Raw genomic sequence first — 16437 nt, 5'->3', positions numbered from 1 at the left:
TAGATCAATAGGTCTTAATAAAAATCTAAAAAAACTATTCAAATTAGGAAACTATGGACTAAAAGCAGTAATTCTTCCAGAATATGAGAATCTAGGACTCTGGAAAGATGCTGGTTTTATATCATATTTTGTTTTTCCAGTCACTTCCTGCACAATTCTTATGATTCAAATCAGTTTCATTGTTTCTTACCATTAATTTCTTGCTAATTTTCTGCACTATAGGTATTAAAAGTACTTTCAGGAGTAAAAAGTTTTTGACAAGGTGAAATCACTTCCATCTCATTTTTCACTTTTATCTACATATTTGTTTCTTATTTGTAGTTCAGAGTTTATGGAATACCTCATCGAGTTTGTATAAGCCTTTTGGATTTTGTTTCTGCCTTGAGTATACTAATTTACATTACTTTCATTCTTACTGATTGATCAGTTTTCTGTCATGTTTTACCAGTGTTTTAGAATATTTGGTTCCGCTGCTTTATTTATGTTAGCTCCTCTATCAATGTTTTTAATGTATAGCTTAGGAGAGCTGTAGAGACCTTAGCTCTTTTCCTGTCCCTATTTATTTGTATGATTGAAGAACTTTCACTACTTGTCTTAATTTTCTTTCCAAGTTTCAACTCAACTAGGCTTTTGTCCATTCTTGTTTTATTTTTGCCCTTTTTGAACTCTGAAACAGAGCTCTCCTTGCTGATCAATACTTCTTTTTATTCCTTTTAAGTTCTTTATTCACTCTTCATATCCTATATGAGGTGCTTCTTCCTCCAGAGAAGTCTGTACCTACCTCTTTCCTGCTAAGACTTTTCTTTTGCTGTCGCTTGCAATACAAACTTCAGATAGTTTTTGCACCTTTGACTTAATTCCCTGTTGCCACTAGGTTCAAATCCTTGAATTATCTGGTTCAGTAAACCCTAATAAATAATTTCTTAGTTTCCTGAAGTTTGCTCTTCTACAACCCCAGATTTCAGCCATATATTCATTTTTGTTTGTGTTGCAATTTAAATTGAACTGAATCAGCTCATTATTAGTCAGTATGAGCTAATTTTTTACAACCAGCCCCTGTACTTCTCGTCCCTTCTGCTTACTTAAAGTAACTCTAAAGTAGCACCAGCACCTTTATCAATTCATAAGTGATGTTTTACATAAATTTATCAACCAATGTATTCAAAAATGTTTAAGACCTCCTCATACCTAGGGTGGTATTTTTATCTCATATGGATTTCAGAAAATTAAAGTCTTCCACATCTATGTGCTTCCTCTCCTCTCCTCTCCTCTCCTCTCCTCTCCTCTCCTCTCCTCTCCTCTCCTCTCCTCTCCTCTCCTCTCCTCTCCTCTCCTCTCCTCTCCTCTCCTCTCCTCTCCTCTCCTCTCCTCTCCTCTCCTCTCCTCTCCTCTCCTCTCCTCTCCTCTCCTCTCCTCTCCTCTCCTCTCCTCTCCTCTCCTCTCCTCTCCTCTCCTCTCCTCTCCTCTCCTCTCCTCTCCTCTCCTCTCCTCTCCTCTCCTCTCCTCTCCTCTCCTCTCCTCTCCTCTCCTCTCCTCTCCTCTCCTCTCCTCTCCTCTCCTCTCCTCTCCTCTCCTCTCCTCTCCTCTCTCCTTTCCTCCTTCCTACTTTCTTTCTTTTTCTTCTTTCTTTCTTTCTTTCTTTCTTTTTCTTCTTTCTTTTTTCTTTCTTTCTTTTTCTTCTTTCTTTCTTTTTTCTTTCTTTCTTTTTCTTCTTTCTTTCTTTCTTTCTTTTTTCTTCTTTCTTTCTTTCTTTCTTTCTTTCTTTCTTTCTTTTTTCTTTCTTTCTTTTTCTTCTTTCTTTCTTTCTTTCTTTCTTTCTTTTTCTTCTTTCTTTCTTTCTTTCTTTTTCTTTCTTTCTTTCTTTCTTTCTTTCTTTCTTTCTTTCTTTCTTTCTTTCTTTCTTTCTTTTTTCTTTCTTTCTTTTTCTTCTTTCTTTCTTTCTTTCTTTCTTTCTTTCTTTCTTTCTTTCTTTCTTTCTTTCTTTCTTTCTTTCTTTCTTTCTCTCTCATTCTTACAGAGATCCTGGATGTTGGGGGCTAGAGGAAGGTCCCATTATTATGATTCCTAAACATACATTTCCAGAGTTATTTCTGCATTGTGGGATTCTGTTTCATAACTGTGAAGGGAAAAAAAAATATTAGTCAATAACTGTGTTACGTTTTTGGTTTTTTTTTGGTTTCTAAATTTTTTCTCCCTTTCTTTCTGCCCTTAAATTGAAATATTTATTATTTTAATTTATTGTCCAACCTGCTTGAAATATTAGTTAGGCATTTTAGTTGTTTGGGTTTGGTTTTTACATAGTCCTCAATTAGAACTGCAATTCATCTTCTGAAGTTTCATGCCTATTTGTCACATCCTAGTTTTGTTTTTGCTTTTAAAATCCTTTTAAAATCCTTTTTATTTTCATCCATTCATATGCATCTTTTTGTGTTTCTATGTATATCAGAATTTGTAGGACTTCACTGACTACTTCCTAGGTTAAAATTCCATGTTTGTTAAAGCTAGCATGAATCCAAAAATGTTGCTAGGCTATGTAAGCAAAATCTATTATTTGAGAAGAGTAATCTCTCCATGTCTGAGCATTACAATTCCTGAAATGTTCCTGTTAGTACCAGTCCCTGTGGTACATGTCAGTCCTCATAGACTTTACTGCATTTCTCCCCTTTCTTTAAGAAATAGTGTAATTTCCTGAAATTCCATTTCCCATCAAGACTTCTTTTTATATTCTATGCATAATCAGTCTCAGTTCACATCAATGAGAACTTGATAGTACCATTTATTCTTCCAGTATGAAGGATAATATGTATCTTCTTCCTTGCTACAAAAAGCAGCAATCTTGGTCTTGCATTCTTTTTCAAAGGCAAATCCAGATTGTGTGATTCCTTGTAAATTAGGCAGTCCAAAGGAATCACAAAGGGAAGAATGAATGTTACTGTTAACATTTTAGTGATTTAATATTTCAGAGAAGTAATTTCAGAAACATCATTTTGATATTATGTTTAAATTGACTGATGAAACCATGTCTGTCATTTTTGGATTTCAGGTTACAAATATATTTCATAAAAGCATAATGCCATCTAAAATTACTAAACCAAAAATAGTCTCGGATTTTGAAGTACTGCAGCCCATGTAGACATGTCTATATTATCCTGAAGAAATTAACAAAATGATAAAATGTTATGTTGTATAAATTTTTTACAAAGCCATATCTGTGCTTCTAGCTCAGAACTGAGAGAGCTCTATAAATCTAATGGAACACAGAGTTCGGAATTAAACATTGTCATTAGTTGGCCGTTTTACATAAAGTTGAGTAATGCACAAAACCTTCACAGTACTCCTAAAATCAATAATTTAGAGCTAAGTTGGAATTTAAAATGTTCATGTTCCCTTGATATAAATACTCCTGTGGAATCAAATTTAGTTAAAATGTATAAGTCATCAAGATATGCAAATGTAATCTGTGTATGTAAATGCAAAAGCAATGATCAGGATGATACAGATCTGCAGCATGGCTGGTTTTGCTTGAAACCTGTTTTAAAGTACTATTAACTGTAACTACAGGAAACTTCACTGAATCAAGTTTATTAAAGTCCATGATATTATTCAAACATGCTCTCCACATTGGAATATTTAGCTAGTTCATGCTAGCTAATATTCTAATCATTAATGGGAATGCACAGAGCAAATGGAAAGAAAAACTCCATCAACTTTCTACCTGCAAAAGTTTTAGCTGTTTGTTTGTTTAAAATTTTTTTCTCAGAGGAGAGTCATGTCTCAGGAAAGTAATTCCACAGTTTTCATACCCTTTTGATCAGATGTGATAGATACTTGATTTGTTGATACTGTGTCCAGATTTTGATTCTCTGAAAGAGTTACTGAGAATTCTGAGAATCTTATAAAACATTTTAATTAATTAGACAAGAAAATTCATTGCACAAGATATTTTATGAGGTAATTTCTAAAAATGCCCTGGATCATGTTAGATCCAAGATAAATCAGACATTTATCAATCTATACAGATATTAGTTAAGCCTTTAAAATCAGTACCTTTTTGTCTATTGATAAAATCAAAACAAAACAAAACAAAACAAAACAAGAGCAAAACCAAATAAAAAATGTCAAACCAAAGAACGTTTTGCTTTATTTTATGGTTAGATTCACAACTGTCTCTGCCCTGCTGCCATACCCATTTAGAATTCTTTTTCTCATGGAAGCCTTAGTAGTCTTTTTAAAATATAAATTGCCTCCAATACCTTGTCCAGAAAGATCACATAAGTTAGCATATCCACATTTACCATGTGTAGATCCAGAGAAATGAGACTTTGAATCTGCCTTCTGTCCCAAACTGATATTTAAATGTTTATACAGAGGAAAAAATCCAATAAGATAAAGTGAGGCATTACTGAGATAGTAGTAGAAACCCCACCTGAATGTGTCTAATGAGCAATCTCAAAAAACTTACAATGTGGTCTATATTCAAACACAGAAAAATACAACACATTATTCTGCTTTGCAGGTGAGGTAGTGTAACACTGTGAAATTAAAGGCTGATTCTACCAAAGATTTTAGATGCTGTACTGTCTACTGATTTTTAGAACAGTCTGCTTAACCCATATCCACTTCATGAATCTTGATCAGGTAGATAAGATAAAACGAAGCTGTTGAGACCTGCAATAGGGAAAAAAGTTCTGAATATATTCAGAAGCAGAACTAAGATATTTGGGAAATATTTGTGGTTAACTTACTAAAGTTTCTAGGGATTTATATCTTGAATTTATTTTTTTCAATTTATTTTTCTTATTTCCACAACATAATGACTATATTTCTTTGTGGATTTGAACACAATAAACTTTTCTAAGGTCAGACAGGAAATGTGTGGTAAAGCTGTCAAAAAGATAGGAATCTCTTGGGTCCAAGATCAATGCATTACCCACAATATTGCCTTCTTTCACTAGAAATCAGACTCAGATATTGTGTCTTGCAAGTTGACTTAATTGCCACTATTCTTACATACACATTAGAGTGGGGGGGAGCATTCTTATAAATTGTGTGCAACATCTACAATTAACTTTGATGTTCATTTGCACGTCATCACGTTGTGCAAGATTTGCTGATACTAAATAACTTCCGTATCTTTCTGCTAAAAAAAATACATAGACCAGTCAAAATCCAGCCTTCACTATATATGCTTGAACGATGTTAGAAACTCTACAAAGCCATTGGTGTCTACTTGACACTACCTGCTAAATATTCCTGTATATCAACAAACACCTTTCTTTTTGATTATGTCTTGGAATATTACCTATTTCACTGGATTGAGTGATACACTTGTGATTTTATATCATTAAGACTGGGGATAATTGTATAAGTGAAAATTAAATAATGAACTCTAGAAAACCTCATAATACATTTTTCAATTTAAAATTTGCTACAGTTTTATTAAAAATATAGGCTCTTTTACTGATAAAGTTCTAAAGAAATGGAACATTTCAGTTGGATTCAGTATTTCCTTTTCATTCCACTTCTTTTCTTTAAATCCCTCCTACTCCCAGTATGTTCAGAAATTGTTTTACCAAGGCCTGCTTGATGTCAACTTTGTTCATTTTACAGCAGCCTTGCAATATGAATGTCCATGTTCTTCTGACTATTTTTATTGAAAAAAATCCCCATAGTTCAAAAACTCATGGCTAGTGAACAGCAAATCAGGATTTTCTCAAACACTGAGTAGGGAGGTTTTTATACAGTGTTCAGGAAATACATTGTTTTTTCTTCATGCGATCTGCCAATGATGTAAGCTATGTAAATGCATATGAATGGAATAATGAATCTATCATTTGAACATGATAAAACAGGGGGTTTCGATCTTCAAATTATCAAACTTGATATGCCTATAGTACCTTTACTGATTCAATAAATAAGAAATTCAGGAATTGGGTATTTCCATTAGTTTAAAACCAGTCTTTTACAGTTTCAGATGTTTGGCCTCACATACCAGTCCAGATCATAAAGTGTGAAGCTTATTCAGAGGCTTCCTTTCCCTACCAGATTTCTTTTTGCCCAGAATTAAGCTTCTTACTTGGAAATGGAAGAAAGTTCTTCATTTATTAGTTAGTTATATGCATGGATCATTATGGACTGGACAAATGTCTTCATTGTCTCCAAAATATTGTAAATTAATCCTACTATAGAGATTTTTGAAGACATAGTCCTAACTGGGTTCATGAATAGAAATCATGTGTCTTAATGAATTTTGTGAATGCTATGATGCCCCATTATCTGGAAATTTGTCACTGAGAGTCTAATCCAAAGGGATTTTAGATGACTGCTAAACCATATCAAAATACAAGCCAGCAGTTTTGACATACACAATCTGCTATTTTTTCCCATAGACTCAGTTTTGTGTCTTGACAGGTCATTCCTTTGTGGATTCGTTAGCAACCTTTTGAGGAGAAATTTTTGACACAAATTAAGTATATGTTATATGCTTTTACTTGAAACAAATAGAACTATTTATTTGCTCATTCAGTGGGAGATTCTGCACTAAGCCCAAATAGATCGGCAGTTTCTAGACGTTTCTTGTTTCATGACATCAGATGCAGCTGACATCTTTTTACTGATCACTTAATGCAAACTGCATTCTGCCACAACTACTAAACCTAGATAAAGGCTTCTAACTCTAGAATGCTTCAGGGATAAAATGAGGCTTTTAAAGCGGTAAGTAATTAGCTGAAATATTTATAAAAGAAAGAAAAGTAAATGTGTTGAACTTTTTTTAACTGAAGTATTTACATTTTCTAACTGACAAAGCCCTTTGATACATTTTTTTTGTGTGTGTGGGTGTACCAGCTGTTCTATATGTAAAGTAATACTAAGAGTTTTCTCTGGCTGTTAACCATTACAAAAATTCTTTCTCAAAAGGAACTGTGCCTTATGGTATAAAGTCTGTCTGCCATAAAGTTTGGTTTTTTAAAACATAGTGTAGTTTTTCACACTATCTAACTTCAAGTACCTCATTTGCATGCCTAAATTAGAAAACAATCTCTCCTCCAGAGAGTTCAGGTTTCTTAAGCTTACCCCTGACCACTTAAGCCAGACACTTGATAGGAATGATCCATTAACTGCAAATGCCTGTAAGAGGAACTAAGTGGGTAGATGGGAGTATCTCAGCTTTATGTAAATCTTAATATACTACACATATATATATATATATATGCATATGTATAGCATAATTGAAAGATTTTTTGTTAATGTTTGTAAGTAATCAAAGCATCATAATGAAGAAAGCTGTAATTTTGTGATACAACATGACAAAGAAAAAGAGTGGGCTTGAGAAAAATCCTATGTATGCCCTATTGACTTAACACAGAGAAAAAATCTAGTAAGATCAGGAATTTGTGTAAGAGACCTTAAAGATTGAATATACCTGCATGTACTACCAGGGCTTGCAATCCTCTATAAAGAGTGCAATTTTTATTTTTATTGTCCATTTTCAATACGAAAAAAATATTACTGACAAGAAAGAAACAAATACTAATTGAACAAATTAGTTACAGTATTTCCTATTCCTTTGTGGAGAAAAACTTTTCAATTAACTGTTTCCAGGTGTGTGCTTTAGCATTATTGCTTTGAGAGTTTAACTGATAATAGCAACAAAAAGTGTGTAGAATGAGAGGCTGTATAATTTGTTATAGCAGTGAAGCACTCCTAGGTGCTCAGTAGCACATCTCAATTGCAGTGTTATGCCAAATGCTGTGTTCTTTTGACCTCCAGAATAATGTGCCTAGGTGTGCTATAAATATTAATAGCCCCTTTAGTTTCCTATGTAATTATTTGAATCTTGAATGGATACACAGTAAAGGACTGATGAAAATATTGGGGAACAATAAAGACATAGTACAAATTATTTTAATTCTAAAACAAATTTGGTTTATTCCAAGTGGATAAATTATAATGTCAGAGCTATTAGCAATGGAGACTCAGACATCCACCATACTATATTATCTGAAAAAGTCCTGGATTCATCCAGAATGTTTAGAAGGCTTATGTAAAGAGATGATTAAAAGTAACATGTTTTTATTTAAGCTAAAAGCCTCACTGACACAGCTAACAGTGAGATCTTTCTTTCCCCAGATTGCCCAAAGATGAGGGATAGCTGGGTATATGAAAGGGTTTGACTTCTTCTGTGCTAAACGAAAAAAGGAAAGAATGGTGTCTTGCAATTCCTTGAGTTCCTACCTGAAGGTTGGTTTCCACACTGATGAGCATTGTGGTTGTATGGCTTATTCTTCCACTTGGCTCTTGACCTCTTTAGTGAAGTTGAAATCAGGAATCTTGTTCCTCTGAAAAAAAAAGGATCACTGTGGCAACCAAAGATTCATCTGGAAACTGCTTTCCTAGGAGAATGTAGATTTTATTCAAGTATAATTTGCTGCATGTAGTCAGCCATAAAGTAGGAACTACCTATGCTGGGTTTTTATGCTGCTCTGAAACCACACTTTTCATGTAATTACTCCTAATTTATCTGCATACAAGTAGCACAAGGATCTTTTCCTTGCTGTTTGCTAAATACAAAATTCTAATACTTGTCCTATTATTTGGTGGGTAAGTATTGGTTTACATTTGATGTACTATAACTCTCAATACAATAAGCTGTTTGGTAACAAAAGGTGTTCGATAACATTTCTATATATTTTTAAATCTGTTTCCATGTTAACTCCACATATTCATCATCAATTTACCCATAAAAAAAGATGGAGATTAAAAAGTGTGTTTTTACCCATTTAATTGAACATATATAACACCTGCAGTCAGCTGAATATATATTGAATTATTTTGAAAATACTTGAATATCATATGAGAATGCCAGGCTAAAAGAGAAAATATTAAAATTTACCAGAGAACCTTATTCACAGAATCACAGAATGTTTTTATTGGAAGGGACTTTAAAAGTCAGTTCCAATCTCCCTGCCTTGGGCAGGGACATCTTCCTCTAGACCAGGTTACTCTAAGCCCCATCCAAACTGGACTTAAACACCTCCAGGGACAGGGCATGCAATGTTTCTCTGAGAAACCTGTTCTTGTGACTCTGAGTAAAGAATTTCTTCCTCATATCTAATCTAAACCTACATGACGTACCCCCCCTCACACAGCCCCCTGAATATCAGGCTAGCCCAGAGATCCAAGGCTGTGAGGGGAGGAATATCAGGAGATGGCAAAGTTTTCCATAAGAGGCTCTTACCCGAGATATATTGGTTCAGCTCTCTTTATTCTGTGGTGTCCAAGGGGAGAGCGGGGCAAAAGAGAACGAACAGGAAATGTCAGGGGTCTATATAGACTTTGGACAGGGTGGGCTTCTCTGGCTCTCCACCAACCCCGTTGGGGCAAGAAGGAGGGGTCCAGGGTTATCTTGATCAGAGTCACAGGGTCCTGGGGAAGGGGGAACAGAGTGCCCATGAGCTCACTGTAACACCTACACTCCTTCAACTTACAGCCATTCGCATTTGCACTATCACTGTATGGTCTTGTCAAAAATCCCTCTCCGGTTCTCTTGTTGGCTTCTTTAGTTATGGGAAGGTTGGTAAAAGGTCTCACTGGAATCTTCTGCAGAGTGACTAATTTACTTCTCTCAGCCTGTCTTCATAGGAGAGGTGCTCCAGCCTTCTGGTCATCTTCATGGCCACCTCTGGATTCATTCTGACAAGTCCATGTTCTTCTTATACTGGGGGCCCTAGAGCTGGATGTGGTATTCCAGATGGGTTTTCACAAGAGAAGACTAGAGGAGCAGAATGCCCTCCCTCACCCTGCTGGCCACACTGCTCTTGGTGCAGCCCAGGACAAAATTGTCTTTTGGTCTGTAAGTGCACATTTCCAGCTCATGCTGAGCTTCTCATTAACCAACATCCCCAAGTTCTGTAGAGCTTCCCCACCCTGTACTTGTGCTTGGGATTGTGCTGATCCAGGTTCAGCATCATTGTATCCTAGAACCCTAGAATACCGTGAGTTAAAAGGAACCCACAGGGATCATCAAAGTCAAGCACCTGACCCTGCATGGAACAGTCCCAAAAATCACACCTTGTGCCTGCGAGCATTATCCAAATCCTTCCTGAACTCTGTCAGGTTTGGTGCCATAACCCCTTTCCTGGGGAGCCTGTTCCAGTGCCCAACCACTAATATCCAGTCTGAACCTCCCTAGCCTACCCTAAACAGCTTCATACTGTTCCCTCAGGTCCTGAAATTTTAGTCACCAGAGAAAAGAGATGATCTTGAACTTGGCCTTACTGACTTCATGAGGTTCACATAGACTCCCTGCTCAACCCTGTGAAGATCCCTCTGGTGTACCACATAGCTTCTTGTATTACTTATTTGCCAAAACAAAAAAAACAAAAAAAAAACCCAAAAAAAACAAAACCACCAACACACAACAAAAACAAAACAAAACAAAACCCCAAACCCTAAACCCATATATATCACAAGAAAATATTAAGTTATTAAACTTTGCAAAAATTAATTTCTTTCTCTGGAATACCACCTGTATTACCGGGATCCATACATTAAAGCATTGACAATGAATTTAGATTGGTAAAGGCTGAAAGAAGGTTGACCTCCTTCTAGTATTTAGAACTACTGAAGAAATTTCCAGGCTTATATTGATGATACTATAAGGCTAATATGGATTATACTCTACTGATTTAAGATTACAATTATTAATTTATACCTGATCAAAAGGAAAAAAAAAGAGAGTTGATCTAATATCTTCTCCCTAATCTTTTTTTTTAGTCATTTTTATCCCTACACTCTAGTTCTAGATACACAGTATGAAAACTGGTGTATTCTGTTACAATTACTTAAATGATTATTAGGATATTATGGATATTAGATTTTAGGAAAAAGTTTTTTCATGGAAGGAGTGATAAAATTCTGGAATTGTCTGCCCAAGGAGGTGATGGAGTCACCATCCTCAGATGTGTTTAAAAAAAACTGGATGTGGCACTCAGTGCCATGATTTAGTTTAGGTGTTAGGGCATGGGTTGGACTTAATGATCTTTAAGGTCTCTTCCAACCTAGTAATTCTGTGAATTCTGAGAATTCTGTGAATCACAGGAATCTGGGTAGTCTCTCTGAGTTGTTTTTTGTCTAACTTTTCCTTTTCCAATAAAAGGAAAAAGATATCCAGAAATCCCTTCAGAGTTGAAACACCATGACTCAGCTGTCGTTACTCCTTCCGCAGTGCATCATTTCCAAAAAATCTCAGAGCAGAGGAGGCCATGCCCCCTGCCAGAGATTGGTATGAACAGAAAAACTGGAATAGGTAATCTTAAAGTCAATGCAAACAGAACTTGATAACCTGAAAAGCTAGTTGCTATGCTGACAGCTACATTGCTGTCATAATAAAGGGGTCTTTAGAACCAACAACACCTCAAAACCAAGTGGCACAAACTGGCTCATATTTACAGTGCCAAAGGGCTACCCCCTGCCTCTCATGAAAGCAGATTAATAATTGAGCAGAGTGCTCAAAGTGGGAAAGCGTCCAGCGTCTGAGCTCACCTCCTGCCTGTCTACCACTGCAGAGTAGATAGCATGTCTGAAGCCAGAGCCAAAACTGTAAGGAAAGACCAAAGTTCCATATCCTGGCTGGATATCTGTGCCAAGGATTTGAAAAAAAAAACCCAGAACTAATTGAAACAAGATGCAATCCAGACCACTCAGGAATTATGTGCTCTCCAGAAAGGGGTACATTTTATCTGCGCTGGTCACATAGAAGCTTTACAAAGGTAATCAGTGTATAAATCTTGCTACAGTACAACTCACTGACTGGAATATAGGATCTTCCTTGCTCAGTGTTTTATAGTCTGCATATGATCAGGCATCAAAATATGTGAAAATATATGTAAAATCCAAAGAAACTCATTTATACTGGAAGATTTCTACACTTTAGAAAGGATGAGGGAAATTTACAGGAATGGAAGCTGGACACCACAGTTGCAATAGAAAAGCTAAATGTTTCTGAAGACCTAGTATTGGCTTTTTTAAATGGATGAATAAGTACCTGCACTGATTATCTCCAAAACCTTCCCAATTTTCTGGATCTGATATATAATATAATATGTCTAATTTCATTGTTGAGAAGTCCATTAAAATTTTTGGTATTGCAATTTCCTATTGGAAGTTTCAGCTGTAAATTTCTAATTGAGGAGACTTATTCTCTGAACAACACTCTCCATCAGATTTAATCTGCTGAATAATGAGGTTATTTACCTCTCTAATGCACTTGGTGGTGAGGCTGTGCCAGCTATCTCCTTGTTTGGAGTGTCAGTTTGACTTAGTAGTTAATCTTAATCTCTCTGAACAAGAGGGTTTTGTTCCATACTGTATTAGTTGATGGCCATGATGATATTGCAGACGACTGGTAATTAGGTGCAGTGGTTAGACATCATGAAGGTGCTATCTTTAGAGTGAAATCTTGCACCACATTTTCATTTACAAATCTCTGATTATTTTTTTCAGACATATGTTAAAAATCCTGTAGCACTTTGGGATTTGGTCAGCTTTCCTTATCTAAATTAATACCATCACAGACTTAATTACCACCAGTATAAATATTCACAGCTGTTTGAATGATAGATCTGAATGTAAAATGCTGTGTTTGCATAAGCTGCTACCTTACCACAAAAAAAAATATTGCTTTCTTAGGAGAATGCAACTTACATAAAAACAACCAAATGTGAAACGAAATTAAACAAGAGATTTTTTTTTCTTTAACTGCATTATTGTTATTATCTGTGTTAGTGAGAAGCTTTTGCTAAATAGAGAAAAAAAATGATACAATATTTTCCTTTGCTGTACACCCATGAAGGGATATTGCTGCTGTCATTTAAAATATGGCTTGCAAGTTATACCTAGGGAAAATGCAACTTCTTTCTAGTAACAAAATGCTTACTAGTTGTTTCAAAGATACCCTTTTTACAGAAAAGTCTTCTACATATTTCCTGTATTTACTTGAATTCTTCTTCCTTAAAAAAATTAAAAAATTGAAATTTACCTCTTTAAGGCAAACAAAAACTAGAAATAAACAAAACAACAAGGGCCAAGCAAGGATAATAACTTAGTGGATTATTTCTAGGACTTAAAAAAAAATTACAATATTAGATTAGATTTTGCCAATATCTCAAGCTTAAAACTTGTAAAATTTATGGTAATAGCAATATTAACTTCAAATGTTTTTCAGTCAGAAAATGAGGAATGGTAATATTTTGGGGCAAATTGAATACAGGGATTTTAGGAAGTACGGAAGGAATAAGTACAACTCTTGTAATATGGAATATGGACAACAACTCTTGTAATTTAAAAGTAATAGGGAATAAAGGTGCTTTTCATCTGCATTTTCTGGAAAGCTTACCAAAGGGGAAGCAGAGTTAGAACAATTTAACAAAACAAATCATAATATAAAAGCAATATTGAGATGGAATACCTGAACCGTCAGAAGGCAAACCTACATGCTAAATCATAATTTTATCCTTTTTGAACAAGATAATACAGCTGTTATAATCATTCTATTAAATTATTTTTGTCTTAGACACATACAGTGAATGGATAGTAGTTTTCAAATGGACAGAAATCCGGACAGAGTATTTTTTTCTCTTCAATATTAAGTGTTGTAGTCATTTATTTACAGCAAAATATTAAAACTTCCTTTCAAAGAGAGATTTGTTATATTTAGGTATCATTGTCATGGACTTTACTATAATGCTTATGGCTCTGAAATTGGAATGATTCAAGAATTAATTTATCTCCATACACTCAAAAGTGAGGGAGAGATTGTCTTAACTGAGGAACTTAAATGGAGACTGAAAAGATGTACTGATATTTGATGTCCAACTCATTTCATATAAGTCTTGATTTTAAAGGGAAATCAGCTTCCTAAAGGATTTTGTGTTCATAGCACAGATCCAATGACTTTAATTGTAGCTGGAAATACTTACTATTGGTGCAAATGAGACTCTAGGGTATCAAAGTGCACACTGATTAAAAAAAAAAAAAACAAAAAAAAAAAAAAAAAAAAACACACCAAAAAAAACCTGAAAAACTAAAACAAAAATCCAGCTCCAAAATAACACTTGTTTTTAAATCATAGCAAGCTGAAACAAAATAACAAAATATGTAAAGTATGCAGGTTTTGCCACACAAATCAAATATCTTAACCACAGAACCCTTTGTTCTCCTCTTGAAAAATTTTTGCTTATAGAGATTAATATATTTTCAGATAATTTGGTAGAAGGTTTGAGGATTCTTTCATCACTTCATTACACTGGCCCTAAAATCATGGTTTAAATGAACAACCTTCTATTATTTTCTTAATTTATATTTGCCATTTTACTACTTGATTTTTGACCATTAGTAATCTCTGAATATGAATTTTTGATGTGTAACACCCTTTTTTATTAAGAGGCTAATTAAAATAATTACTGTAAGTTGTGTACTGTGGTATCACAACCAAAAATGTCTCGCACTCTGCCACTTGAGCTGATTGAATACCAAGAATGTGCTCTCTAAACCAACACTCACAAGAGAGGTCACCAGCAGCAGATTTCACAGGTATTTGCTGTCATTTGCATTCCCTTTAAATATTGGAGGGAATAATATTTTAGCAAGACAGGTTCTGTTTTCCTATTTTCTTCAGATATACCTATCTAAACTGTTATTCCTGTTTCTCAAAACTCTAGTTTTATAATGTAAATTTTCATTCCAACTGCATCCTTCCTTCCTTCCTTCCTTCCTTCCTTCCTTCCTTCCTTCCTTCCTTCCTTCCTTCCTTCCTTCCTTCCTTCCTTCCTTCCTCGCCCCCACCCCAGGTTCTTGTTTAAGCCTTTTAATAACAGACCCTACTAAGAATCATTGTGTGGTCCCTTCCATTTACCTTTTTCCTCTACCCCTTTTCTCTTTTTCTTTACATTTATTTATCAGACTGTTTCTAATTCTTTCTTTTCAGTTACTTCATCTTTCTTTCCCAGGAACTGGTCTCTTTCTCTCCCTGCTTCAGACAATGTTGTTCCCATCTTTCACTTTTTGTCTTGAGGTCTGTATGCATAATTATAATGATCTGCCCCTGAGTCAGTGAGAAAGCTTCCTTTTCTGTGCTGATTGGGTCTTTCCCCAAGAGAAGATGCTGGCCCGAGTGACACAGGAATTACAGAGTTCAAGTACTTATGCTCCTTTCCAAGAATACACAGATAGTTTTGTTCCTAATTTATAAAGGGTACAGCTTTTGAAGCAATTAATAAAAAGATGGGAATGCTATTAATTTCACTTGTTATTAGTTGCAATGTAGATTTTGGAATAAAAGGATAAGCCCCAAGAAAAGCCTGAAAGTTCTCTAGCAGTTTTAACCACTGTTTTAATTAATACTGAGCTAAGGCTATCCCACTGATCACAAAAGAGAAATGCACACATCAAAACCAACCTGGAAATAAGGTTTCATAGTGATTCTCTGATGACACAGGGGATATATATTAGATTAATGTAAGAGGCAAAACATATTTGGTCAAGAGAGGGACCCATCTGCACTACATCGTATTATTTTACTCAGTATGAACAACCATGCTATCACAATTACTGAATTATAAAATGGGCAACCAAAAATTGTGCTATGTGCAATGTTGAGAGAAAAGGAAAAAGAATATTGGGTTTTGTCCTACAGATTCTCTTTTCTATTCCACAGCTTGCCCTGCATATATTTGATTTTAAAAATAAGTTACATGCCTAACATCAGCTTGAAGGAACTCCTAGGAACTAGATACACAGACACTGTGCCTTAATTTGTTTCTTTTTCCTCATTATTGCATCTGCTTGATATCTTTCTTATAGAGAGACCCACATTAAGAATCCAATAATCAGACTTTTTTCCCTGTAGGCAACATGCACAGCATCATAATCATAGTTATAAGCATCATCTCACTTCATTTTAGCCACCTAAATGTTAGGGGCCAGTTTAGCCAGGTGTCTAATGTATATGGTAATAACTTTGTTGCTGAGGAGGAAAAATATTTCCCTCCAGAAAAATTTTCGTTTCAACTATGTCAGATGTCAACTGTCTACTACCTTAGGAGAGAATTATGTCTCTCTCTACTGGCATAATTGGCATGAAAATTTATCTCTGGGATACAATTTATAGTGGAAATGAGATTTCTCCACTGGAAAGAACTGAGACAATCTTATTACTTATACAAATGACCACACCTACTTTTTAACCTTGTAAATTACTGGTAACAAAAAGGTGGCAATTTACCTTATGTCCTTTCTCCTCTAGTCAGGGACGCAAGCATAATTTATAATATTTAGTTTAGTGTATATACCTATCCATTGCAGTTTAAAAAAAAAAGGATATAATATTGCTATTAGAAATCAAATATTTCGGTTCATACTAATCTGTCTAAACTTTAT

The 16437-nt window shown here is 34.9% G+C and overlaps 1 long non-coding RNA gene across 2 annotated transcripts in view; it reads right to left on the bottom strand.

The window, feature by feature from the left end:
- Nucleotides 1-1605: 1605 nt before the first annotated feature.
- LOC110475075 (uncharacterized) overlaps nucleotides 1606-16437 on the bottom strand; it is a 30199-nt gene continuing 15367 nt past the window's right edge. Inside the window, exons 6-7 of one of the 2 annotated variants that reach the window (XR_013342064.1) lie at nucleotides 8236-8339; nucleotides 1606-2116 (exon numbers count right to left, since the gene is read on the bottom strand). This is a non-coding gene — a long non-coding RNA (uncharacterized LOC110475075). The remainder of the gene's footprint in view (nucleotides 2117-8235; nucleotides 8340-16437) is intronic. The other variant, XR_013342065.1, reaches the window with a different exon arrangement.

The sequence above is a fragment of the Lonchura striata genome, chromosome 2 (assembly GCF_046129695.1).
Source record: "Lonchura striata isolate bLonStr1 chromosome 2, bLonStr1.mat, whole genome shotgun sequence".
Classification (NCBI taxonomy): Eukaryota; Metazoa; Chordata; class Aves; order Passeriformes; family Estrildidae; genus Lonchura; species Lonchura striata.
This window is presented reverse-complemented; position numbering and strand designations above follow the sequence as displayed.